The 27,148-nt window shown below is 45.5% G+C and overlaps 1 protein-coding gene and 1 long non-coding RNA gene across 3 annotated transcripts in view; one reads left to right on the forward strand and one right to left on the reverse strand.

The window, feature by feature from the left end:
- Positions 1–27,148, reverse strand: part of TMEM132B (transmembrane protein 132B) — a 374,994-nt gene that overhangs the window by 163,605 nt on the left and 184,241 nt on the right. The window lies entirely within an intron of this gene.
- On the forward strand, positions 3,523–15,250 carry LOC310834340. Its single transcript, XR_014559204.1, has 3 exons — positions 3,523–3,753; positions 8,434–8,497; positions 14,488–15,250. It is a non-coding gene; the product is annotated as an uncharacterized lncRNA (long non-coding RNA).

Here is a 27,148-nt window from a genome sequence, read left to right on the forward strand (position 1 = left end):
GTTTCAGCCATGCTGCTTCATGTTTGACGTCCTTGATGCCCCAGCAAATTCCGAAAAGATGATTTTAAAACAAAAGGCGCATTAGCTAATATTGTAAAAGTGAGTGTTTGCAAAGGCTCATTAAAAGCTAGGCGCTGACGCTAACATCGTAGCAGCAATTCTATTTCATTGCTAAACTACAGTAATTAAACCATAGCCACTCTGTGTTATTTAGCAAAGTAAATAATTACACTGTGCCCTAGAGGTTTATTCTTATATTTGCAGCGTCAATGAGAGCCCTGCTGCTGTCATGTCTACAACCTTGTTCACACCTCTTCAAATTTTTAACTGTTTAATTTTTTTAATTAATTTTTTTATTGTAATACCACAATCCAAAGGTGCAGTAGTAGGGTATGGCATGGAAAGCCAGTGTAGTGGTTTGGGAGCCAGACTAGGACCTGGGAGACCAGGGTTCAAATTCCCACTCAGCCATGAATCCCACCTTGGGCCAGTGACTCACTCTCTGCCTATCCTATCACACAGGGTTGCTACGAGGATAAAATATGTCGACCACCTTGAGCTCCTTGGAGCAAAGGTGGGATATAAATGTAATAAATAAAGACATTCCACATCATACCATATACAAAACGAAGAATAGCAAAATGACACAAAATACATAATAAAATAAAGAACAAAGTCTAAAGCATAAGAAGTAAAATCCCACATGACATAAAAGCAAACAATGTATTTGTGTTCATCTTTCCTGCAGTAGCCAAAGTCCATAAGTTCTTACACGACAAAGACAAGTGTAGATTGTTCAAGCTTTTGTGGCAATTAGAGACCTGCAGCTAATCTTGCACCAAAGAGTCGCCCCATTGTCTCATTGGGTGTTAATCCACTGAGTCCGTCTGTCTGGCCAGGAAAGACAATGAATGTTCCTTTGTTCTTCTCATGCAGCAGCATGGTATTTTCCTTTCAGCCTGTTAATTTGCAACAGTTTCAACAACTTTTAATAAGTATAGGGAGTTATCTTATACCCTTCAAGTGAGACCATTGAAAAAGCTCAGTATGGTCAATACAGTTTGGTGGCAGCTGTCCAACAAACACTCTGTGAGGTGGGTGAGGCTGAGATACTTCAGAGAAGTGTGACTAGCCCAAGGTCACCCAGGAGCTGCATGTGGAGGAACAGAGAAGCAAACCCAGTTCACCAGATTACGAGTCCACTGCTCTTAACCACTACACCACACTGGTTCCCAGCCCTCCCTGGAGATTCTGGGACCTTCTGCATGCCAAGCAGCTGCTCTGCTACTGAGCTACAGCCCTTCCCAAACAGCCCACTCTTCTTGGGACAGAAACCAGAGCAGCTTCCACGGCATCCATTAAAGTCAAACGACAACAATCAAATCAAATGACAGAACGTGATAAAAACAGAAGAGCAGCACTTAAACAGCAGGCATTTAAAAGAAGTACCATTAAAAACCAGACAGCTGCAAATCACAATGGGGGAAACAGGCACCCAAGCACAAAAGCAGGCGAGGAGAAAGAAAGAAAATGCTAGGCACACCTTGGCCCTGTCAAAGACACCCTCGAAAAGGCCAGGCCTGGACTTTGCATCTAAGAGCATGTTCTTCACCCTCCCATACCAAATACGCATCCATATAGAAAGGTTACACTGAATCTCGGAACTTCCCCCTATCCCCTCCATAGGTCCTGTTGTCAACATATCCAACTGCACATTATTTTGTAATCTATATTTTATATCTATCCATATTGTCCACTCTGAAGGAAATCAGCCCTGAGTGCTCACTGGAAGGACAGATCCTGAAGCTGAGACTCCAATACTTTGGCCACCTCATGAAAAGAGAAGACTCCCTGGAAAAGACCCTGATGTTGGGAAAGAAGGGGACGACAGAGGACGAGATGGTTGGACAGTGTTCTCGAAGCTACCAGCATGAGTCTGACCAAACTGCGGGAGGCAGTGGAAGACAGGAGGGCCTGGCATGCTCTGGTCCATGGGGTCACGAAGAGTCGGACACGACTAAACGACTAAATAACAACATATTGTCCACAGTATTTGTTACATTACAAGTGAGATTAAAATCCTGCTAATGTTTTCATCTGCTTACAGTAGTTGAATGCACATTTTTCTCATTGATGGTGGAAGGGGCTGTAGTTGGGGGCTTGTCTCCTTTCCTGCTCTTCTAGATGTGGCAGCCTTTATGCCAAAACCCACAGTAGCCATTTTGTTTTTTGCCACACACACAGCAGCCATTTTCTGAAACACTTTCTCAACACCTCAAATATGCCTGATCCAAAGAGGTTGGCCACCCCTGATCTAGAACTTCACCTCAGGCAGCAAAACGTCTTGGAATGACCAAGCTCCTTCAGAGTAGACGTCCACATATCACTTTTCACCGCCTGTGTTCTTTTTCTCTCCTTGCTTCCCTCCCTCCCTCCCCACGGGCATTTAATTTACTCCAGCACAGCAGATGATTAGGTTATGCTTTATAGTGTGATGGCCATTGCAGAATGTCCACCACTGGGCTCTTTCGCAAGAGGCATTTAATTTTCCTGCCGTAAATCGCTGTAGATGAAAAGAAACGAAAAAGGGAGGGAGGGCGAATCTTTCTTCAGTGCTATTGTGAGCGGAGAAGTAAATATTGTCACTCTTTCGACATGGCTAATTAGTTACTTCCCAAATCATTTGACTGCTTGCGACACTTTAAATTGCTTTTTGGACCTCCTGCATCTATATATAATAGACACAATGGCTTGGAGCGCTGGAGCCACATTGGAAAATTGACAACGTTGCAACTTGATAAATCAGGCAACTGAAAGGGGGAAGAAAAAAGAGCAACCCTTAGTTTAGTTAATGGAAAAGTGTGGGGCGGCCAGCTCTTTTTGGTACCAACCACCTTATTTATTCAAGTGGAAATATTTCAGCCAGGATGAACAATTCATTCTTCCCATCCCTCGCGGCTAATTTATTTAGTGCAGTGGTGGAGAACCTCCAGCCCACAGGTCTAATTTGACCTGCAATACCATTTCCCATAAGCAATGCCAATGCCAGTGCTCACAGTCCGCTGAGGGGCCCACGGCTGACCCCTGGAGCCTCCCAGCCCTGCTCTCCCTCCCTCCTTGCTGTTTCGGCCTATTCACCTGCCCAGGCTGAGCAGGCAAGCAGTGACCAGAGCGAGCCAGTAGTTCATCACCCTCAACTTGCCTTATATGCTGGATCGCGGCCAGAGAGGGAGAAAGGAGGGGCACGTAAATGGACAGCGGGGATGGAAGTAGGGAGATGGCAGGTCCACTCAGGGATGGTACCCACAAAAGGCATCTTACCCAGGAGTTTTCCAAAGTGTGGAGCTAGGACTAGTTGTTCCTTTCTGTGCCTTAAGCGGGTGCCAAGGGTTGACCACAGACACTTTCCTGGATGAGCCCCAGTCTGTGACATTCCCTGCTTAAAACGCTGGAATATTTTAAAAGTAGCAAACAATGAGCCAGGCCAGTGTTGGAGGGAGGTATGAGTAGCTGTTCCAATCCTGCCAGCCGTAATAATAAAGAAATGTTCCCTAGCCAGTACCTGCTACTCAAGAAATACAGACTTCTCCTTTGTCTCTGCACCCAGGTCCCTGTGCAAGACGGCTGTGCAAATCCATTACATTGATGGCACTGTGGATCACTGTAACAGCAGGAGTCAGGCCGGCCCCGTAATGAGAATAGGCTTCCATCGATTGGCCTGGGGCTCCCTCTTAGACAATGTCATTTCAGCAGGTGCGTCTTTTAAATCTTGTGGCTTTTCTAGCAACGCTGTTCTGCCGGCAGCTAACCAGACGAAAACCTAGGACAGTTCTTGTTTTATTTTTAAGACTGAAAGGTGATGAAATGTGACAACGGTGCCAACGTGGGGTGTGGGGATAGGCACCGCTGTGCCCTCTAGATATTGTCAAACTGCAGCACCCACAAATCTGTTGGCCATCCCGGCTGCCATAGTCCCACGATATCTAGAGGGTACCACATTGGCTAGCTCTGAGTTAAGGGTATTGCCTTAGGTCTGTGGAGACCCAGGTTCAAATTCAGAAGGCTAGTGTCAATAGAGTACGATCTGATCCAGCAGGGCTCTTCTTTACCCTCCCCAACCCATCATTTTATTCTGTTGGCCTCAGTGTTCTATTGTACAGTGGTACCTTGGTTTACAGGGACGCGGGTGGAGCCTAGAGCTTGCCAATCAGAAGGTCAGCGGTTTGAATCCCAATGGGGAGCTCCTGTTGTTCGGTCCCAGCTCCTGCTCACCTAGCAGTTCGAAAGCACGTCAAGTGCAAGTAGATAAATAGGTACCACTCCAGCGGGAAGGTAAACAGTGTTTCCATGCGCTGCTCCGGTTTGCCAGAAGCGGCTTAGTCATGCTGGCCACATGACCCGGAAGCTGTCTGCGGACAAACGCTGGCTCCCTTGGCCTGTAAAGCAAGATGAGCGCTGCAACCCCAGAGTCATCTGCGACTGCACCTAATGGTCAGGGGTACCTTTACCTTTACCTCGGTTTACAAACTTAATCTGTTCCAGAAGTCCGTACTTACACCAAAGCGTTCTTAAACCAAGGCGTGCTTTCCCATAGCAGTGGGGGACTCAATTTACAAATGGAACACACCCAACAGGAAGCGGAACATGTTCTGCTCCCAAGGCAAAGTTCACAAACCAAAACACCTACTTCCGGGTTTGCAGTGTTCTTCGTCCAAGTTGTTCATAAACTAGGCTATTCTTAAACCAAGGTACCACTGTACTAGCATAGAACATTATCGCAGAAATGTAGAGTTAGAAGGGACCCCCAAAGGTCATCTAATCCAACCTCTTGCACTGCAGGGATCTCAACTAGATCATCCGTGACAAATGACCATCCAACCTCTGCTTAAAAACCTCCTAGGAAGGAAAGTCCTCCACCTTCCAAGGGAGTCTGTGAAACTGTCAAACAGCTCTTACTGTTGGAAAGTTCGTCCTGATGTTTAGCTGGAATCTCCCTTCTTGATGCATGTGTAATATCTGAAAGATTGCCCCCTTCTCTTCAGATGCTCTCAGATGTTAAGCTCAGCAGAGGAGGCCTTCTTGGTAGCTCCTCCAGCCCTCAGAAATTCTGGGGGGATTGGCCCGGGAGAGGACATTCTCTGTGGCAGCTCCGAGGTGGTGGACTTCCCACAGAGGAATGTCCAGCACAGTTTCCATCACAGACTGAAGACGCACACCTCTTTACCATAGTCTTTGGCACCTGAGATAGATGCTTTCAGGACCCAACCTGTTCTTGTGACTGAAATTTGTTTTAAGCTGTTTTTAATACTGAATTTCAGATTGTTGTAACCCGCCCTGGGATCTGATGGCGAAGGGCAAATAATGAACTGAAATAACAGTAACAATATCAATGATGGTGATGATGATCAATCTTCAATGGGCCCAATTCAGAAGACACCTGCAAGCACAAGGCAGCTCCCCCCACACACACACATATCTCCCCAAAATTTGCTCTGGAGGGTAAGGAGAACCCCCCTCCCCAAAAAGCACACAGGGAGGGGAGAGGGGGAATTGCTTTGTCTGGAAGGCAAAATGTCTTGCACATAGAAAACAATTGAATTAGTGTAATTAGTGTGGTGTTGTAATTCCACCCAATATCATCATGGTCAGGCTTTGGAATAGTAAGGACCATAAGCCCTGAGAACAAGGCAGGACATGAACCTGGAACAAAAGAGTAAGGCTGTCCAACTTGACAGTCCAGAGGAGAAATGATGTTTCTGGTTGACCCTCAAGACAGCAAGAATGGGCAACCTCTGACCCTTTAGAGATCCAGTGTGGTGTGGTGGTTAAGAGCGGTGGACTCATAATCTGGGGAACCAGGTTCGCGTCTCCGCTCCTCCACCTGCAGCTGCTGGGTGACCTTGGGCCAGTCACACTTCTCTGAGGTCTCTCAGCCCCACTCACCTCACAGAGTGTTTGTTGTGGGGGAGGAAGGGAAAGGAGAATGTTAGCCGCTTTGAGACTCCTTCGGGTAGTGAAAAAGCGGGATATCAAATCCAAATCCAATCCAAATCCTCCTTCTCCTCTCAGACCCAAGCCAAGCCAGCATGGCTAGTGGTCAGGAATGATGGTAGTTGTAGTCCAATGGCATCTGGAAGTCCACAGAGCCTTCCATCCTTGGCACAGAGCCAATATGGAGCAAATTAAGCCACTATTCCTGACCCTTAAAGGGCCTTGGCAATTATCAGCCACTGATATACACCAGCATTCCCGGAAAGCCAACCTTTTTTTTAACGAACAGAAATAAAAAGCTCTCATTAAGTAGAATCTGGCAGGGTTTTCAGCCAAGTACTGTAGAAGACCAGAGAGTTGAGTCAGCAGAGTGCCAACAAGGCAAGTAAAGGTGCCTTGCTCACCTGCTGGAGTTCTTTGATAAAGGTTAACCAACCTGTAAGACTGAGGTGGAGCATACATTTCCATAACCCTTTTTAATATCATCACCATTTCCCACGGCAGAGCAAAGGGGCGACGACTGGGTCAGCAATGCAGCAATTTGAAAGGGTGGCAATGAAAATGAAAGCTTCCTTTGCCTTCTTAACTTGACCTTCCAGTTTTCCCTGAAACAATTTGCCAGCTGGTAGTTAAGAGAAGTACAGTCATCATAGATGATCTCCCTCCTTATAAAATATCAGATAGCATATAGATATGAAGATTCACAATATATGTGCTGGAATCCAGAACAACCTAGGAAGGTACCCTCCACCAGGTCAGATTTTCCTCCAAGATACATGCATGGCCGTCCACATGTGAAGGTTTCCACATTTCAAACATCTGGATAGCAGAGGCAAGATGGGAGGAGCTGAGCATCATTGGGGGCTGGTCCAATGACAACAGCCCCATGACCATTTCATGAACACTTTGCCCCTTCTTGCAAGTAACTCGCAAAAGGAGCTTAAGAAGCACTGCTGTTGAGCAGGGATGGGAACCTGTGGCCCTCCAGATGTGGTTGAACTACCAGATGTGGTCCCTCTTCATTGGCTATTCTGAGTGGGGCTGATGGGAGTTGGAGTCCAGTGACATTTGGGGGCCACAGGTTTCCCCATCTTTGCTGGAGAGTTACTAGGAGATCTAAAATTATCACCCAGGCAAGTTGGCAGGGACAATGTCATGGGCCAGAAGTCAGCTTCACCTGCTGAGCAGCAGCCTGAAAGAGCAGAAGGCACAGAGACTCCACCTGCTGCTGACCAGCCTTCTTGCTCCTGATGAGAACCAGCTGGCTCCAGCTTTCTTAAGCGGGGTTTCCAGTCTCGGTCAGTTGCTGGAAACAACATTTGTCCTTCTTGACCAGACCTTGCTGCTTCTTGAGCCCTTCAACCCTCGGCTTTCTTGACCCCTGATTTGTCAGACTGTGTGAACTGAGATACTCCTGACCTTGGGACTGGACTGGACCTTGTATACAGACTAGTTTTCAAATGTTTGTAAAAGATTCTGACTCAAAGGGAAGCTTTTCCCACACTCTGGATCTTTTGAAAAGCAGCAGCTTCCCAGCCCTGCAAATTTGTCCCCTCCTCTCTCTCCTGCAATGTGTCATCTTCATTTGCATCTGTCACATTATTCACTAGGACACACTTGTTTACCACCTAAGTGATGGAATCGAAGGCGTCGGTACAGCCAGGTGTGCTGAAAACAAAAATCAACATAATCAGGAGGCTTGGAAAATTGCTTTTAATTGTGTGTTTACACAGGCAATTCTCCAAAATTATTTGGGCCGGGAGGCTACAGATTCCATACTGTCAGATAACCCATATAAAAACCCTCATTTACCCAGAGATGGGGAATGGGTGAATATTTAACCACACTTTAAACCTAAATGTAATATTGAACTGGATAGCTTATTTAGGTAGGGAATGGATCCAGCTGGAAATTAAACATTTAGAACACCTCTAGAGGCATAACTCTTGCAGCACCTGGAAGACCTAACAGAATAAATTTGTGAGTCTGCAAGTTGCCACAAGACCCCTTGTTGTTGCAACATCTCAACTGTCTTGTAGGGCTGTGTACAGTCCCCTATCCCCCAAACTGACATGAGCCAACCCAAGGAAAATGTCCCAGCCCTGATTCCAGCCCCAAAGCTACTTGGAGGCAGGGCTAATGTGTAATTAGGTTTTCCTCAACCTGACTCTGCCCCAGCCAGGATCTGCCATATAGGCTCGATTCAGCTCAGTTATTCAGGCTTTGCCCAAATCCAAGGCCCTGACCTCTGTCTCCACCTGCATGTCTTCTTCCATGACTCGAGAGCAAGGGGAAGGTAGAGTTTTTCAGCCTGAAAGCCACATTCCCTCTGGACACATTGCCAGGGGTGGATGAGGCCAAGGGCACAGCAGTGAATGTAAATTTTACCTTTGTAAAAGACTGGTTGCTACATACACTCTTCCCTGTCTTTCACCCAAACAGACAAGGATCAGCACCGGAGGGCAGGGATGCATTCCAGTGGCATAATGGGTGTGAAACAAGACAGGTAAGGGGTGTGGCCTGTGTAGAGGAGGTGTGGCTTGGGGGGCAAGGGCCAGACAAAGAGTCCTGGAGGTCCACATTTGGCGCCCGGGCCTGAGGTTCCCTATTGCTGCATTATAGTTCAGGGTCATCCAGTCAGAAGAATTTCAGTACAAACTAATAATAATAATAATAATAATAATAATAATAATAATAATAATAATTTATTTATACCCCGCCCATCTGGCTGAGTTTCCCCAGCCACTCTGGGTAGCTCCCAATTGAGTGTTAAAAACAATGCAGCATTAAATATTAAAGACTTCCCTAAACAGGGCTGCCTTCAGATGTCTTTTAAAAATAGGATAGCTGTTTAATTCCTTGACATCTAGTGGGAGGGCATTCCACAGGGCGGGCGCCACTACCGAGAAGGCCGTCTGCCTGGTTCCCTGTAACTTGGCTTCTCTCAATGAGGGAACCGCCAGAAGGCCCACGTTCTGCTTCATGAAGGATTTGTAGGATTTGTTGCCACAAGATGCAGTGACAGCTGCTAGCTTAGAAGGGTTTAGAATGGTATTTGACAAAAGCTGCTTCTGGTTGCTAGTCCTCATGGCTACAGATAATCTCCAGGCTCACTCAGCAATAGCTTCTGGGAGCAACATCAGAAGTTGGCAATTACCTTCCTGCACTGCTTGTGGGCTTCCCAGAGACATCTGGCTGACCATCATTGGGATATACCCTTCTCTCCCCCTTCCTCTTCTGTTCTGGAAGTCTCCCTCTCTGTGTGCCTGCCCTCAACCTGTTATGCTGCAGTCCTATACAGAAGTAAGCTCCATTGGGTTCAATGGGCTTTGCTCCCAGGTAGGCAGGTATAGCTGCCTTCTCTAAGATGGTGCCTTCAAGATGCTTTGGACTAACAGCTCCCATCAACCCCAGCCAGCATGGCCTCTGGTCAGGAATGATGGGAGTTGCAGTCCCACATCTAGAGGGCGACAGGTTGGGAGAAGGCTGGAGTATACAATTGAAGCATTAATCACTTTCCCCTTACCTACCCATGGCCATCTGAAGGCCTTTAATCAAAAAAGAATTGCTAATAAGAAATTTCATTTAATGGTCATCAGCCAAGAGCCAGCAGAGGTCTTGGGTCAGCATGAGACTCATTATGAGCAGAGTGAGATTCTGTATCCTGTGTGGAATGAGTTATTGATTTTATCCAACCCATAAAGGGCATCTCATTCAGGAATACATATCACCATGCCTGGCATCCTATAGCCGAAAACCACAACCAGGCCTTGCATTGCTGAATCCTTGCTCTCCACCCAACCCCCACACCAGCTTCTAGATATAATTTGCTAACATCTTAAAACTTTTCCCAGTACACACTTGAATGGCATAAATATGAAATGATGGTGCAGGAACAGTAGCCAGCCTGGTCATATGTGCCCAAGAAATGCTGTTTCCAATGGCCAAGAATGGAGCTTTCCCAAGGAGATATTCCCACACATCCTGGAAGACTGACATCATCCAGCCTCACTTTGGGTCTGTTACTGATGACTATGGCTGATTTTAAAGAGATGCACCCACAGGCAAAGCAGAAGATATGGTCTAATTTGTAACAGTCCACAAAACTCTTAACTGCAATTCTAATGGGTCAGCCATAATCAGCAAGGGAATCCATGGGTTGTGAGTTCAATGTTAGTCCTTCTCAGTGTAGACCCACTGAAAATTATGGAGATGACCAGCTTAGCTCTATCCATTTCAGTGGGTCTACTCTGAGCATAACTAGTTGGACAAAAAAGACCCACATGTCTTGACCTCTAGGCAGAGCTAGAGGCAAAAGCTGGCAGAGCAATGAATGTAAATTTGACCTTTGTATAGCAATCTAAGTTTTAGTGCACACATGCACCCCTCCAGGGAAACGAGAGGTGTGACTAGGGTGCAAGGACCTATTCCAGACAGGCAAAATTAACTGAAAGCGGGTGTAAATTGGGGTGGGTGAAGGGTGTGGCCTAGGAAAGGGATGCAATCTGAGCAAAGTCCCAAGGGCCAAACAGAGAGGGCCAGAGGGCCATGTGTGAGCCCTGGGCTGTCGTTCCCTGTGCCTTCTTTAAGAATTCATGCTTGACATCTGGAAGGGTAAGACAGTCTCCAACTTCGTTGGGGCAAGCTGGGTACTTGTAGCTGTCCAAGGTGCTGAACTGTGCTTTGTGGCTTCATGCTGAAGACAGATCACAAGAGGCTTGATGTTCTAGTTTTCACAACGCAGCATGCTGCTTTGCACACACACACTCTCTTGCTCTCTCTCATACACACACACACGGCTTGGGCTACTTTAAAGTGTGGTTGCAGAGCTTTCCAAATTGTGTGTCGCGACACATTCATGTGTCGGCTGCAGTGTGTAAGGTGTGTGTCACGTGAACACTCCCCATGCTCTTCCCGGGGTTGGAAAGGGGTTAGTTTGATCTCTGGCTTGCTAGTAAAACAGAATTACTGTGTCACAAAATTATGCATGTCTAAAAAGTGTGTCCCAAACATGAAAAGTTTGGGAAGCTCTGAGTGGCTGACAGGAGAAACCACATACATTGCCCTGAGCTCCTAGGACCAAAGTGTGGGATAAGAGCATCGTAGAATCGTAGCGTTGGAAGGGACCCCAAGAGTCATCTAGTCCACCCCCTGCAATGCAGGAATCGTAAATAATAAAATCTTGTAAAACAGGGATGGGGAGCCTATGGCCCTCTGAGCAAGAACCCTGCTAGATTAGGTCAGTAGCCAATCTAGTTACCGTATTTTTCGCTCCATAAGACATGCTTTTTTCCTCCTAAAAAGTAAGGGGAAATGTCTGTGCATCTTATGGAGTGAATGTGTGGTCGATCGCTGGTTCGCTTTCTGGCCCCGCCCCCTTGCCCACATCTCCATTGTTCAATGTTCTGCAGACGGAGGCTGATTGTTTCTCCAGCGACATGTGACTGGCTGATTAGATTTTCTTTCTGGAAACTGTAGAAACAGCTCCCTTTCCTTTCCTAAAGAAACTACAGAACTGTGAGTTGAACCACAAAAAACAGGATTTTTTCCCTTTGCATAGTAAGCTCAACAATTTTGAGCTGATCCTCAAAAAAGGGGGCTTTTCCCCTTTCCTAAAGAAGCTGCAGAACTGTGAGCTGATCCCCCCCAAAAAACGGGGCTTTCCCCCTTTCCTCCTCTAAAAACTAGGTGTGTCTTATGGAGCGAAAAATACGGTAAGTATCCTGTGCTCACAGAATCCAACCAAATGCCTACAGAAGCACCCAAGCAGGACCTGAGCTTCACAACTCTGCCCCCCCTCCTGTGGCCTCCAGCAACTGCCATTTAGAACCACACTACCTCCAACAAAGGAAGCAGACCGTAGCCTTCAGGGTGAGCCTCCATAAACATGCCTAATCCTCTTTTACAACCATGCAAATTGGTGGCCGTTACTGCCTGTTTTGGGTGCTAATTTCATACCTCAGCTAAGTGTTGTGTGAAGAAGTCCCTTCCTTTGTCTGTCCCAAATCTCCCAATATTCAGCGTCATTGGATGTCTCTGAGCTCTAATGTTGTGAGGGAGACAAACTTTTCTCCATACTACATACGCTGGCCATTGCCCTAGGGGTGATTGGGTGGGAATCCAGCAATGTCTGTAGGGCCACATATTCTCCACCTGTGCTCTAAACCATGAAACCCCTCAAATTTCCCATGGCTCAGAGAAAGCCACAAACCAGTTGATTAAATTGGTCTGTGATATTTATGCTCTTATCCTCCCCCCCTCCCCACTGCTTGCACCTTAACTTCATTCAGAACAGGAAATCTCCTATTTGAATAATTTATATCCCTGAGGAAGAAGGGGGGCGGATTTGAAATTTTATTCTAGCTGTGGCTACCAGGTTCACTGAGGGGTGAAGTAAAAGCAGTGCACACACACACACATTTATTGTACTAGAAGCCTCTACTGTTCACATTGGCTTGGCTCCCAGTTCTGAGTGATTAGAATAAACCATAGAAATATTAATTAACAGTGCCAGGATTGCAGGACTAATAGTGTTTGTGTTAATGGGGTGTTAACAAATTGAAAGCTGTGGCATCACGCTCAGCTCGGGAGAAGCAGCCTCTCCACAGTACCTTGGATTGATGGAGGAAATCAAACATATGCTTTTACAGGGCGGGGAGAATGGGGCTGTTTTGGAAGAGGGTTAAAGCAAGTCAAACAAAACTGCAAAGAAGCAACTTCCTGGCTCTCAAAGTATACAAAGGACCTGCAGTTGCTCTTTCAAGAGCTCCCCTGTCAAAAAATTTGCCTGCTATTTCCATTTTGTGAGGATTCAGATGAAACTATTCACCATTTGAGGGTAAGTTTTGCATCAGTCGGGACGCAGGTGGCGCTGTGGGTTAAAGCCTCAGCGCCTAGGACTTGCCGATCGAAAGGTCGGCGGTTCGAATCCCTGCGGCGGGGTGCGCTCCCGCTGCTGGGTCCCAGCGCCTGCCAACCTAGCAGTTCGAAAGCACCTCCGGGTGCAAGTAGATAAATAGGGACCGCTTACCAGCGGGAAGGTAAACGGCGTTTCCGTGTGCGGCTCTGGCTCGCCAGAGCAGCAATGTCACGCTGGCCACATGACCCGGAAGTGTCTCCGGACAGCGCTGGCCCCTGGCCTCTTGAGTGAGATGGGCGCACAACCCCAGAGTCTGTCAAGACTGGCCCGTACGGGCAGGGGTACCTTTACCTTTACCTTTACTTTGCATCAGCCCTGCCAACCTAGCAGTTTGAAAGCATGGCGGGAACGTAAACGGCATTTCCGTGTGCTGCTCTGGTTCACCAGAAGCAGCTTAGTCATGCTGGCCACATGACCCAGAAGCTGTATGCCAGCTCCCTTGGCCAGTAAAGCGAGATGAGCGCCGCAACCCCAGAGTCATCCATGACTGGACCTAATGGTCAGAGGTCCCTTTACCTTTACCTTTTGCATCAGCACTGGAGAAAGAAAACCTTCCCTTTCTCAGCAATTTTTTTGGCACTGCTTGCAAAAATCACCAGTTTGTCCACATTGACCTCTTTCTCTCTAGATGACTTCTTTATTCAGCCTTCATCCTGACTTGCTCACATGGTGGTTATAGACTGTGACCCCCTCCAGATGGGTGGGGGTTTTTTTTTGGGGGGGGGATATTCTGTAACATGTCATTGATGCAATAATAGCACATTATTGATGCATTTATACTGGACCATCCACAAACAAGCTAAGCAAAACCATATTCTGACCATCGCTACTTGGAACAGCCTAGTTTGCCTTTGCAACTGGAATCTTACTGTGGGGAGAGATGCACTTGACTGGTGGGGTTTGTTATAGAACATTGAGTCCTGGTTCCTGTAATTCTTAGAATTCAACCCAGCAGTTTTCCTGGTGGGTCTAGCATACTAGAGTCAGGAACAGTTCAGACCAAGGACACAAGGTCTCTCTCTACACAAGATAGGCATGATCAGGCAGCCATGAAAAGATTGTGCTAAGCCCTTACTCCAAGTCACAAGTGGGGAACCAGTGCCCCTCCAGATGTTTCTGGACTCCAGCTCCAGTCAGAACTGGCCAGGATGGCAAATCGTTCAGGGATCATAGGAGAGCTGCAATCTAGCAGTATCTGGAGGTCTGTTTTCCCATTGCTGTTATAAGTACTTGTTGACACTAGAGTACTTGCGGCATAATCATTCTCTATTTAGACTAATTCTCTGCACCTTCAACTACATGAATAATCCTGCAGTTCCTCATTGGAAGAGTCTGATCCTTCAGCCTCAGGGCAGAGTCAGTGGCTAACCTTCTCCAGATGGCAGCCTGCAGAATATTCTTCCTGTAACCAGATCCCATGCCGGCTTCAGGATCCCTAAGGCACTGAGCAGCACCCTTAGAGACCACCCCCTCCCTCTTGTCCTGGAATCCCTTTCCACGGAGTCTAAGAGTCCAACGCACGGCACCGGCTTAGCTTTCTGCTTCCTGTTTGCCCCTCCATTCTGATGGTACTCCAGAAGAGCTGCCCACATCCTGGCCTCAGCTACCTGCCCATTCCGCCAAGGTCGGAAACAGCCTGAAGCCCTGGAACCTGAGCTGGTGCAATTAAGATTTGCTGAGCCCTGCAAGTCGAAGCAGGTAGTTGAGAAGAGAGAAAGTGCACACAGGAGAAGGCGAGAAACTGACTGAATACAGGCAGCAGCATGAGCAGCAGAAAAAGAGCCCTTTTCTTTCATTTGGTCCAAAAGATATGTGGAGAAAGTGGCTCATGCTGACATTGAGAAATGAAAGACGTGCGCTAAAAATACACTTGCGGTGCCGTCGCTTTCTTGCAAGGAGCGCCAATTGGATCCTTCTTTCAATGCGGGCTATTTTTTATTTTCTTTATTCATCTTTTCCTTTCTTTTCTTAACCTGAAGCCTCCAAGGGTGTGACTACACTTAAAAACAATTAGCGGACAAAGGAAATGGAAATGCACAAAGTGGCACCTCTATGGCAAAAAATTAAAGACGGGGTGAGGGACCAGTGGCCCTCAATATATTCTTGGTCTCCAACTCCCAACAGTCCTAGACAGACTGTCAGGAATAGAGAGTGGAGTTTGTGTTTTTATTATGCACTGGAATAATAAAGTACAAGATAATGCTGAAACATATACTTTTTTAAGAACTTTGTGGTGATTTAGAAAAGCATGGTGATGAGTCTTGATTCCCAGTCATAATATATTTATTTACTCTTTGGTGAAGTTGGTTGTTTAGAATTTCTTTTCCTAGTAAGTAACAGATAGTATTATAATGATGAGATCTTGTTTTCTAAGTGTGTTTATATATCTATGGTTATCTATCAAGTTACGGTATATTTCTGCTTGAGACTTATGTACTCACGTCTATGTTAATAAAATACATTTTTTTTTAATAAATCTGAGGTTTCAAAATTTAGCAAATAATCCTGAGGCAAGAAATCCCTGTATAAATGATAACTGAATCTGCTAAGTGGCTACAAAATGAAGACTGAGTTATTTATGGGGGGGGGAGTGGAATGGGGTAGTTGGACCCCTGAACACGGTAACTCTTTAATGCAGCTCACATTTCTTCCTTCAGACTGTCTGTCCCAGGGTGGTTATGCCTGTCTCTGGGAGTTTTTGCGAGTGTCCAAAGGCAGTGTGTTCTGTTTCCATTGAGAAGTTAAACAGAGGAAAGAAATAACACTGTTAGGTTCCTTGGGCAAGGGGGAGAATGTCTCTAATGCAGACGATCCAAGTCCCACCAGAATCTAATCAACCAGTCTCAGCAGGAAGAAAGAAGTACCACTTAAATGATATGACAGGCTGACGTATAATCATGGCTGAAGGAGAATTACAGTTCAGTGCTGCCACATAAGGCTGGTTCATCGCTGCTGGAGTTTCCAGCAGAAGGGGGGGAAAGAAGAATAACCACGTAGCCAAAACTCAAGTGTCAAATGATTTAAGTAGCTAAACCAGGGGTCAGCAAACTTTTTCAGCAGGGGGGCTGTCCACTGTCCCTCAGACCTTGTGGGGGGCCAGACTATATGGGGGAGGGATGAACGATTTTCGCCCACCCACAAAGAGGCCTGAAGATGCTTCACTTTAGCTGTCCCACAGTTGGGCTTCTCCAGCCAGCCAGGTGCCCTGGCGGGGCAGGAGGCTGCGTTGGCCGGCAAAGACAGAAGCAGCAGCCCCAGCGGAGGAGCCATGGATGGAGGCAGGTGAACTGGGGCATCGCCAGAGCTTTTGTCCACCACCTGCTGCTGCTGCCACCAACCCGCAAGCTGCGGCCACAGCCACTGCAACAACCCTCCTGAATGCCATGGGAGGAACGAAGGAGGGAGGGAGGCAGGTGACACAAAGAAAGCACGTGAGGAAGCGGCGCAGAAAAGGGGCGCAGAGAAGGAAGGAAGGGCAGACTGAGGGAGAGGGAGGAGGAGCTGGAGGAAAACGCAGCAACAGCCCACGTCAAACACGCCCCCTTCACAGCGCCACCCCGCTGAGGCGGGCAGGCAGGCAAGCCAACTCCCACTGTCGACGGCACCCGGCATGGGACAAGATTGCTCCGTCCCTGAGGAGAAAAGTGCCACTGTGTGAGGGAGAGGGAAAGAACACACGCTGTGGTGATCCATGCGCTGGCGATCCACACAGCAATGCCCGGACCATCCACAGGCCGTATCTAGAAGGCAATTGGGCCTGATCCGGCCTGCAGACCTTAGTTTGCCAACCCATGAGTTAAACCTTTGGTGGGTGTGTATGGGCTGTGCAATGGGTTCAGCCAAGGCCCAAGCCGGATGGGGCCTATTCAGAGGCATCAGTCAACTTGGGTTGAGACTCCAATTGCTACTGGTTAGGTCTGATGGTGCAGAGTGATCTGGACTGTCAAGGAGTTGGACATCAGGCAGGGAGGCACCAGGCAGGATAACCTATGAAAAGGCCAAGGCCTCCCTAAGCAGTGGCTGCGTTTTCCCAGGAGCCCAACACTGCCTGACTCTCTTTCCCACAGAGAGGCCACTTTCAAAGGAGCACCCTGCAGAACTGAACCCCCTGCTGTCAGTTGGTGGGCAGGGCTAAGGGACACAGTGCCTGATTAAACATTGGCCACTACATCTGAGCTAAATTTAAGGCTGGATCTGAGGCACTGTGGTGGGTTCCCAAGCTGGCCCAGGGTGGATCAGCCTGGCTGAGCAATTAGGCTGGAATCATGAGGCAGATTGGGGGATAGATAGAGAGATGATAGAGATGGACCTTTAATTCTATACACATAGATTTAGATTAAACTGCAATAAATTCCTATGGTGGTTTTTATTTTAATTTATTACCTGCCCTTCATTGTAAGGTCCCAGGATGGCTTACAACAATTTAAAATAAAACATTGAAAAAACCAGCTTAAAACAAATCACAATTGCAAGAATGGGGTGTCTTCTAAAATATATATCTCTTTGGTGTCAAAGGCCAGATGTGAGCAGGTGCATCTTCAACATACAACATAAGGAAGATGCCCCATGACTCAAAGATTCCACGACTCAAAGAAATATTTAGAATAAAAATAAATATTTTAAACCTCTTATAAGAACTGTATAAATAGAATATAAAATTAATATAAATCATTTATTATCTCAGCAGCAAAAAATCAAATTGAGCTTTTTTTTCTGCTTCATATAACTGACAAAGGGGAAGTGTGTCTTTTCAAACTGCTCTTTTCCATCTCTTAATTTCGCTAACTCTGTACATTCAGTCTCCACAACAAACTACACACTGTGCTGAACTGTTATCTTTCAGGCCCCCCCCTCTTTTTTGGCAGGAATAGAAGGAAATGAGTTGGTTTTTTTTTTAATAAAACAAAACGAAAACGAAAACTAATCTGAAACAATTTAGAACCTTGGAATCAACCAGAAACATATCCTGCAATTTCAGCTCCCGTTAACCTGTTCCTCCTGCAGCGTCTCTGAGACAAGTTCATGTGTGCGCCTGGCCTTAGGGCAGCAAAACAAGGCAAAAGAGTAATTAAGAATGAAAACTGCTGGTAATTGTGCATCAGCCACACAGAGCAGGAACATGCAAACATAAAAACATGTAGTGTTGTTTACAAGGGCTCCAAATGACAACGATCTACATCACTCACGCAAGGCTTCACAATCAAGCTGTGATCAGGAGGGGGCTTTATTTCCCCCCAGGCCTTTCATTTACCTCCAGAAAAAAAGGCATTGCAAAACAGAGCCCCTGCCTCCCCAGGGAACAACTGTCAGGGCCAGAGACACCCTGGCCTTGATCTAGCCCAGGTTTGTCATGAGTAAGCCGTAATGAAAAACCATGGAACAGTTATAGACATGGCTGGCCGAGCTCCCATGACTTCCAATGGGGTCTTTGATCAAAACTAAACCTGATAAATGTGCTCAGAGTCTGCACCTCGAAACAGGGTTCACTCCCTAACTGTACACATGGGACCAGCGGCAAAATGTGGCAGTGCATCTTCATTTCCCTGCAGGAGTGTTCCTGTCCAGGGTTATAGCCGGCCAGTTGCCCATACCCTCCTCTGGGATACCGTTACTGGTAAGGAGTTCATGTGAAGCATTCCACTCTTCTGGCTCTCAGTTTTCTTGCTTTTTTTTTCATCTGTCAGTCTACAGTCTGTGACTCCTGAAAATGCTCAGTCTCTATTGACATACTGAAGTAGATGTCCTTACTCCCTTACACTTTTAAGCAATTGCACCTCTGCAAACCCCAGGACTCTCCCAAGTCTGCTGACACCGTCCTCTTCTTTCTCAGAGGGCAAGTTTTGATTTCATTGCCATTGGCACCCACTGCCTGAATTTGCTATTAGAGGGAACGGGCTTCCCATTGTATCAATTCTGAATATACCACTTAATCAATATATATATATATACAAAAATACAAGTTTTTTGTAACAAAGCCATAAAAACAATATATAAAATTCAGCTGGTAAATATATAAAAATCATTCAACATATCAAAACACCACAAGCACACAATGCTTTCAGAATACATAGGAAAGTTTATGGCGTGGAAGATACTTACAGGCATAATACGATGTTTGTTTTTAACCTGACTTAAGTGGGATTGAAGTCCATGTGCAGGAAATAATACTGTCAAAATTCTAACTATATCATTGGGATGACCAACAAAACAGAACCGAGAAAGAAATTGTGCAGTTTATGAAAATTGTGCGAATTTGCTCAATTTGCATAATTTTTACAGGTTGCAAAATTCAGCTCCTCTTGGCCCAGAATTTGGACTCCCTTGGTGCCAAGTGAACAACTGTGATTCTTTTAAAAATGCAGCATATAAATGGCCAGTGTCTCCATGTTCACTTAATAGCCAAAGCTTAAGGGTGACAGACAAACAATCAGCTAATATGCAGACCTTAAAAAACCTCCAATGTTTTACAACTATTATCTCCTACTCAAAAACTTTTACCTGCTCTTGACAGCAACAGGTTTTTATTTATTTTTTAAAGAGAGGGATTGCAGGGAAGAGTACACCATCTCTGTCGCCCTTCATGAGGCAGAGGGGGACTCCTGAACTCCTGGAGGCTCCCCACACAATGCAGAGCACCTTGAAGGAACGCCTTTCCCACCAGTACCAACCAGCCCATGTTGCATGCACCCACCCCACCAGATGTTTCCAGTGAATATGGCCAGGGTGGGTACTACACAAAGAAGGGCCTTCTCAGTGGTGGCATCCCACCACCGAAACTGCCTTCCTGTTTAGATCAGACTGCCCTTCACAGTACTTTCATCTAGGCGACACCTTCAGACTTGACCCCTTTCTTCCAACAGGCCTTTGAAACATAACAGGAAAGGCACCATATGTATTATTATTATTATTATTATTATTATTATTATTATTATTACCCAACCCATCTGACTGAGTTTCCCCAGCCACTCTGGGTGGCTCCCAATCGAGTATTAAAAACAATGCAGCATTAAATATTAAAAATGTCCCTAAACAGGGCTGCCTTCAGATGTCTTTTAAAAATAGGATAGCTGCTTATTTCCTTGACGTCTGATGGGAGGGCATTCCACAGGGTGGGCGCCACTACCGAGAAGGCCCTCTGTCTGGCTCCCTGTAACCTCACTTCTTGCAATGAGGGAACCGCCAGAAGGCCCTTGGCGCTGGATCTCAGTGTCCCGGCTGAATGATGGGGGTGGAGATGCTCCTTCAGGTATACAGGACCGAGGCCGTTTAGGGCTTTCAAGGTCAGCACCAACACTTTGAATTGTGCTCGGAATCGTACTGGGAGCCAATGCAGATCTCTCAGGACCGGTGTTATATGGTCCTGGCGGCCGCTCCCAGTCACCAGTCTAGCTGCCGCATTCTATTTTATTTTTTTTAGTGTTTTTTAACAAAAAAACAGACAAAACACAAAACAAAAACATATAAAAACATTTAAAACATGACTTCCCCATACCTCCCTTTCACTGCATCCTTGTTTTACAACTCTTTAGCAACCCTTCAGTCAATTTCTCTAGTAGTTTTCTTTAAATTTCCTTAATGTTAATGTTTACAGCTGTAATTCTCTATTTCTTACCCCTAGACATCTTGTCAGTCCTCAATTTTACAACAATTTTTAAGATATATTTTAAATTTCTTCCAGTCCTCTTCCACTGTCTCTTTCCCCTGGTCGCGGATTCTGCCGGTCATCTCCGCCAGTCCCATAAAGTCAATCACCTTTGTCTGCCATTCTTCCAGAGTAGGTAGTTCTTGCATCTTCCAATACTTTGCCAACAGGATCCTTGCTGCTGTGGTCGCATACATAAAAAAACTCCTGTCCTTCCTTGGCACCAACTGGCCGACCATGCCCAAGAGAAAAGCCTCCGGTTTCTTTATAAATGTCCACTTAAGGACTTTTTTAATTTCATTATAGATCATTTCCCAAAAGGCTTTGATCTTTGGGCAGGTCCACCAAAGATGATAGAAGGTACCTTCAGACTCATTACATTTCCAACATTTATTATTGGGCAAATGGTAGATTTTTGCAAGCTTGACTGGGGTCATGTACCACCTATAAATCATTTTCATTATGTTCTCTTTTAAGGCACTACATGCCGTAAACTTAATGCCGGTGGTCCATAACTGTTCCCAGTCAGCAAACATAATGTCATGACCGATATCCTGTGCCCATTTAATCATAGCTGATTTAACCGTTTCCTCCTGTGTATTCCATTTCAACAGCAAGTTATACATTCTAGATAGATTCTTAGTATTGGGTTCTAGCAGTTCTGTTTCTAACTTTGACCTCTCCTTCTGAAATCCTAATTTCCTGTCCTGCTTAAATGTCTCATTTATCTGATAGTAATGTAACCAATCTCGAACTTTAAACTTTAGCTTCTCATGACTCTGGAGTTTAAACTTTTCACCATCTTGTTCTAGGATTTCACAATATTTTGGCCAGTTAGGTTCCATATTTAATTTTTTCACCGCCTTGGCTTCCATTGGTGACAGCCACCTAGGGGTTTTACTTTCCAACAAATCTTTGTATCGAATCCAAACATTATACAAAGCTTTCCTAATAATATGGTTTTTAAAGCCTTTATGCACCTTTACCTTGTCATACCATAGATATGCATGCCAACCAAAGTTATTATCATACCCTTCTAAGTCCAAAATGTCTGTGTCTTCAAGGAGTAGCCAGTGTTTCAACCAGCAAAAAGCCGCTGATTCATAATAGAGTCTTAAGTCCGGCAGGGCAAAACCCCCTCTATCTTTTGCATCGGTTAAGTTCTTAAATTTTATTCTGGGCTTTTTGCCCTGCCAGACAAATTTAGATATATCTTTCTGCCACCTCTTGAAGCAATCCATCTTGTCTAGAATCTGTAAGGTCTGAAATAAGAATAACATTCTAGGCAGTACGTTCATCTTAATAACAGCAATTCGGCCTAACAAGGAAAGTCTCAGCCTAGACCATATTTCTAGATCTTTCTTAACTTCTGTCCAACATTTTTCATAATTGTCTTTAAATAAGTTCACATTCTTAGATGTTAAATTCACCCCTAGGTATTTCACTTTTTTCATTATTTCCAAACCAGTTTCACTCTGAAATCTCTCTTTTTCTTCCATTGTTAATTTTTTTCCCAACACTTTCGTCTTCTGTTTAATCAGTTTAAATCCTGCTACTTGACCAAATATCTCAATTAGTTCTAATGCTCTTTTGGTACTAGTATCTGGCTGTTGCAGCGTTAACACTAAGTCATCTGCAAATGCCATTAATTTATAATGTTTAGCTCCGACCTGTATTCCTTTAACCAACTGATCCTTTCTAATCATATTTAACAAAACCTCCAGGACAGATATAAAAAGCAAAGGGGATATTGGGCACCCCTGTCATGTACCTTTTTCTATAGGTATTTCTTCCGTTACCACATTGTTCACTATTAGCTTTGCTTTTTGTTTAGAATATATTGCACCTATACCGTTTTCGAAACCTTGGCCTACCCCCATCCCTTGGAGATTCTTCATCATAAAACTCCAACAAATGTTGTCAAAGGCTTTCTCCGCATCCACAAAAATCAAAACCGCCTTTCGGTTAATGTCAACTTCTAATAACTCCAAAATGTCTATAATGTTCCTCACATTGTCTGACATATGTCTCCCTGCCGCATTCTAGATTAGTTGCAGTTCCCGGGTCACCTTCAAAGGTAGCCGCTTTATCACACACACACACAATCCAAGTTGGTATCCATATTGGATTCAAATTTATTTTTAAAATATGTTGCTGCTGCTGTAGGTTTAAATTGTGTGTGAGTGCAAAGCCCCCCAAAATGAGACAGGACAGCTGAGGGGAATGGAATTGGGGAGGGGGGTCCTCCAAACAAATCTCAGCACCCTTAACAAACTACAACTCCCAGGATTCTTTGGGGAAAGCCGTGTCTGTTTATAGTGGTAAGATGCTGCTCCAAATGTGTAGAGCAGAAATCATTTTCATTGGGTGCACTGGGGCTTGCTCCCAAGTAAGCCTCTATAGGATTGCAGCCAAAGGCAAAATGGCATTGTGCTGCAAATGAAGTTGCTTTTGTTGACAGGAACAAAGCCTCATTTTATCCATCAACAGCTAATTTTGATTATCCATTTCTTTTATTTATTTTTTTGCAGTTAATGAGCACTTTCATGGTCGCTTTCAAATCAAACCTTTAAAACTAAGACATAAGGGGTATTGTCAGGACAATGCCAAAAGGCCAACATTAATTTAAGCAGAGTTAATGCTGAGCTGTTTTAGAAAAATATTTGGCATCAAGGAACCCAAATAAATCAAAGCAACAGCTTTTAAATGCCTGCCAATCTTGATGGCAGCATCTTGCGACAATCAAGTGGGTTTTAATTCTGGCTAAAGGCCTAATAAACTGGCTGTTAGCTTTTATACATTAATGCATTGATTGTTAAGTAAGCATATCAACATATCCATAATGGAAGTCAAAACGGGAGTCAACCGCTTCCAACTGGCCGGATTACAAAATTATAAATCAATAAACAAAGCATCAGAGCTGCCATAGAACTCTGACTCCACCATTTTTAATCTCATAGTAATTGAGAAACTCCCACTCCATTTTCAATACCAGAATTAATAAAAAGAGAAAAAAGGGGCATAATTTAGATTGTAAACTGCTTGGGGCAGGAGTCTGTCTTTTCCGTTCATGTTTCCTTGTAATACTGAGATTGGAAAACTGGGCCAAAACGAACAAAATGAATTTCAATAGGAGCAAGTATAAGATTCTACACTTAGAGAGGACTAATCAGATGCACAAATACTGTATGGGGGGGGGGGCACCTGGCTTGACAGCAATACATGTGAAAAAGATCTGGGGATTTTAGCTCATAGGGTAATGTGGCCCTTGAACAGAAAGATCACCATTCTTGGAGTCAGCGGCCATCCTACTCTCTGCCAGGGTCCCAGGCGGAATGGGGTGGCTGGCAAGTCTAATACCACTTCAGAAGAATTGCGTCCAAATTCAAGCAGGATTTGTCTGCCAGGAACATTTCAAGGTGATCCTTCTCCCAAACCATTCACCCAAGAACCTGCCACATCCATCTCATGATCACAATTGCAACATTTATGCCAAGGGAGGAAATACTAAACACCCCTCATTTTCATTTTGTCTCATTTCTTGAGTCAGAACACCTGTTATTAAGAACTCCTTCTGCAGTAATTTCAGCACTCACTTATTACTCGGAATAGATTACTCATTTGCAAGATATCAATTAAACCCAACTGAAGTGTGCAGCCCTATCACGGCATCAGCTAACAGAGTGGAGCATTTGCATTTTCTCTCTCTCTCTCTCTCTCTCTCTCTCTCTCTCTCTCTCTGTGTGTGTGTGTGTGTGTGTGTCTTTCAGAAGTGACTCCTCTTTCAGTGGTACTGATGCAAAATCTCATCGCAAGTGATCAGTTCAGACTTCTGCCAAGGGCAACCTCTCTCTTCCCCCAGCAGGGGAATGCCAAAGAAGCGAAAGAGGGAAAGAAGAGAGAAGGAGGTGTCAGAAAGAGAGAGAGGAGGCCTCACTCACTTTTGGGTCTGGCCTCACCCACTGCTGGCTTTCCACACACAGTGATTACCCCTAAGGGAATGTAGCAATTGACAAGAAAGGTTAACCACACATGCAGTTGTGGTTAGTGCATCAGACTAAGACTATGGAGATCCGGCAGGATTAAATCCCTGTTCCACCATGAATCTTGCAGGGTGAATTGAGGCGTGCTGGTACCAGGCACAGGATATTTGTAGCCCAGCACAACAGACCTGGTAGCTGTTCCCCTTAGGCCACCCTGTAGCATTGGCTTTGAACTATAGCAACAGCTGAAAGATGTTCTCCCTTCCGCAAAATTATGTTGCTGAAAAAGAAAGCTTGGGGGGAAATCAGGAGTGGGTCATGGTATGGAAGGCTTGAACCTGGTACTGATCACCATTCCCTGGGCTGAGCATGTGCTCAGCAGCATCTCATTCCTTAACTCTTAGTCCTTCGTGCCAAGCCATTAATTTGCACCTGAGCATTGTTCCTGGATCAAAAGTAGGCTCCCGGTTTGAAGTTTGCTCATATCTGGTGCACAAGGTTTTCCCTCCACCCTACCCTCAGAACACTTTACCCTCAGAACCCTTCTGTCCCTTCCCCACCTCCCGCAAAAGCCATCAAGAGCCGCGCTCCCTTTCACAAGCCGCACAGTCACTGACGGGATGCCCTTCTCCCTCCTTGGGGGAAAAGCCCCCAAGCGCCACACACACGCTCCACACGATTCTTGAAAGGGAGCGCTGAGCAGAGCCTGGGATGCATACAGACTCTGCTCAGCGCTCCTTTTAAAGAATATTTTTTTTCTTGCATTCCCCCTCTAAAAACTAGGTGCGTCTTATGGTCATGTGCATCTTATGGAGCGAAAAATACAGTATGTTAGGCTGAGAAAGCAAGACTGGCTTGACGTTAACTGGTGAGCTTCTTGGCAGAGGGGAGATTTGAACCTGAGACTTCCTGCTCCTTGCCAGGCACTCTAAACTAAGAGTAGCCAACACAACGCCCTCCAGAGGTTAATGGATTCCCACTCCCATCATCCCTAGCCAGCAGATGGGATAGGAATTGTAGTCAAGCAACTCATGGAAAGCACCATATTGGCTACCCTTGCTCAAACCCAGATTTTCCCAACCTAGTGCCCTCCAGAGGTTTGGGGCTACAACTCCCAGGTGCTGACCGGGGCAGATGGGAGTTGCAGCCTGGTTGGGAACACTGCTCAAACCACTATGCCAAGCTCTGTAGAGATGGACCAGGGCTGTGAGTCAGCTCCATGTGCCTGTTACACGTGAAAAACAATCCCCCTCGCATTCTGCAACTCCGGTAAAACAACAACTCACAAAAAGCAATTCTCTTTAAACCAATATATAAAAGAACTGTTGAGTTCCCTGCGGAGACATGTAGTTAGTGACACATTAATGTTCTGGTGGAATCTTTCAAATTATTTCCCACCTCCATCTTCCCTGCTGAGTTTGTGTGTGTGTGTGTGAATGTGAGTGTGTATAATACTCACACACAAACACGCATACATATATGCACACATACATATTTTTAAAAGGCCTTAATTACGCAAACTATCCTAGCTTGAAATTAAGAAGCCTTGCTGCTGTTACACCAGTGCTGCTATTTGCATATGAAACTTCCAGCAGCCCCTCCTCTCAAACCTTCGCCCTTCCAACCCCATGTTGCATGGAGCTAATTAAAAAGTCAAATGGTAAACGCAAATCTTTTAGCAAATAATTAGGCCCCACACTTCCAAAACAAAACAGCAAACAGAAAAAGAAAGCCCCCGTTTGCAGCCCAATTCGAGCCTGGTGGAATACAACTGGGGGTTGTTCCCTATGGATACGTGTTTTTATTGTTATTTTCAAAAGGAGAGGAGGGGGAACTTGGTATAATGGATACCCATCACGTCCAGTACTCAGCTGCAAATTTCCCCCTGATTGTAGGAAGGACTTTTCTTAAGAAGAGTAGGGGTGGTTCAGAAGCCCTAAAAACAGGGAGAAGGTTTTGTCCAAACAGTTTCCCATGCAACCACAGCCCAAGTTAATCTGCTTCACTTGAGCCGCTCCAACCTGGAGCAAGGCCACATCTGGACCTCACATTTAAAGCATAATCGTGCCACTTTAAACAGTCACAGTTTCCCCCCAAAGAATCCTGGGTACTGTAGTTTCTTAAGGGTGCCAAGAGTTTTTAGGAGACCCCTACTCTACTCCCAGAGCTACAGTTCCCAAGGTGGTTTAACAGTCTATCCCTCTTCCCAGAGAACTCTGGGAATTGTAGCCACTCAGCACCCTTAACCAACTACAATTCCCAGGATCCTTTGGCCAGGTTGTCTGGTCGTGACACATGCTGTGGGCACTTCGCCCGTGTGGTTTCGCCAAGGATGTCTAGTGCTCCTATCTGCCATAACTGCAGGTAAAGCGGAGGCTTGATTACTGCACAAACTTCATGTGTGACTGCCCTTGTATCTGGTCTGGGAGCTGAAACTATTGCAGAATTCAGTGGCCAGAATGCTCGCAGGATCAGGCTACTGACAGCATCTCACTCCTCTGATGAGAGAGAGGCACTGGTTGACCATTTCCTTCCAGGCCAGGTTCAAGGTTCTTGGGTTAATCCACAAAACCCTAAGCAACTTGAGTTCAACATACCCAGCAGCTTTCTGTT

This window comes from Podarcis gaigeae (genome assembly GCF_964106915.1).
Source record: "Podarcis gaigeae genome assembly, chromosome: 16".
In the NCBI taxonomy this organism is placed as follows: Eukaryota; Metazoa; Chordata; class Lepidosauria; order Squamata; family Lacertidae; genus Podarcis; species Podarcis gaigeae.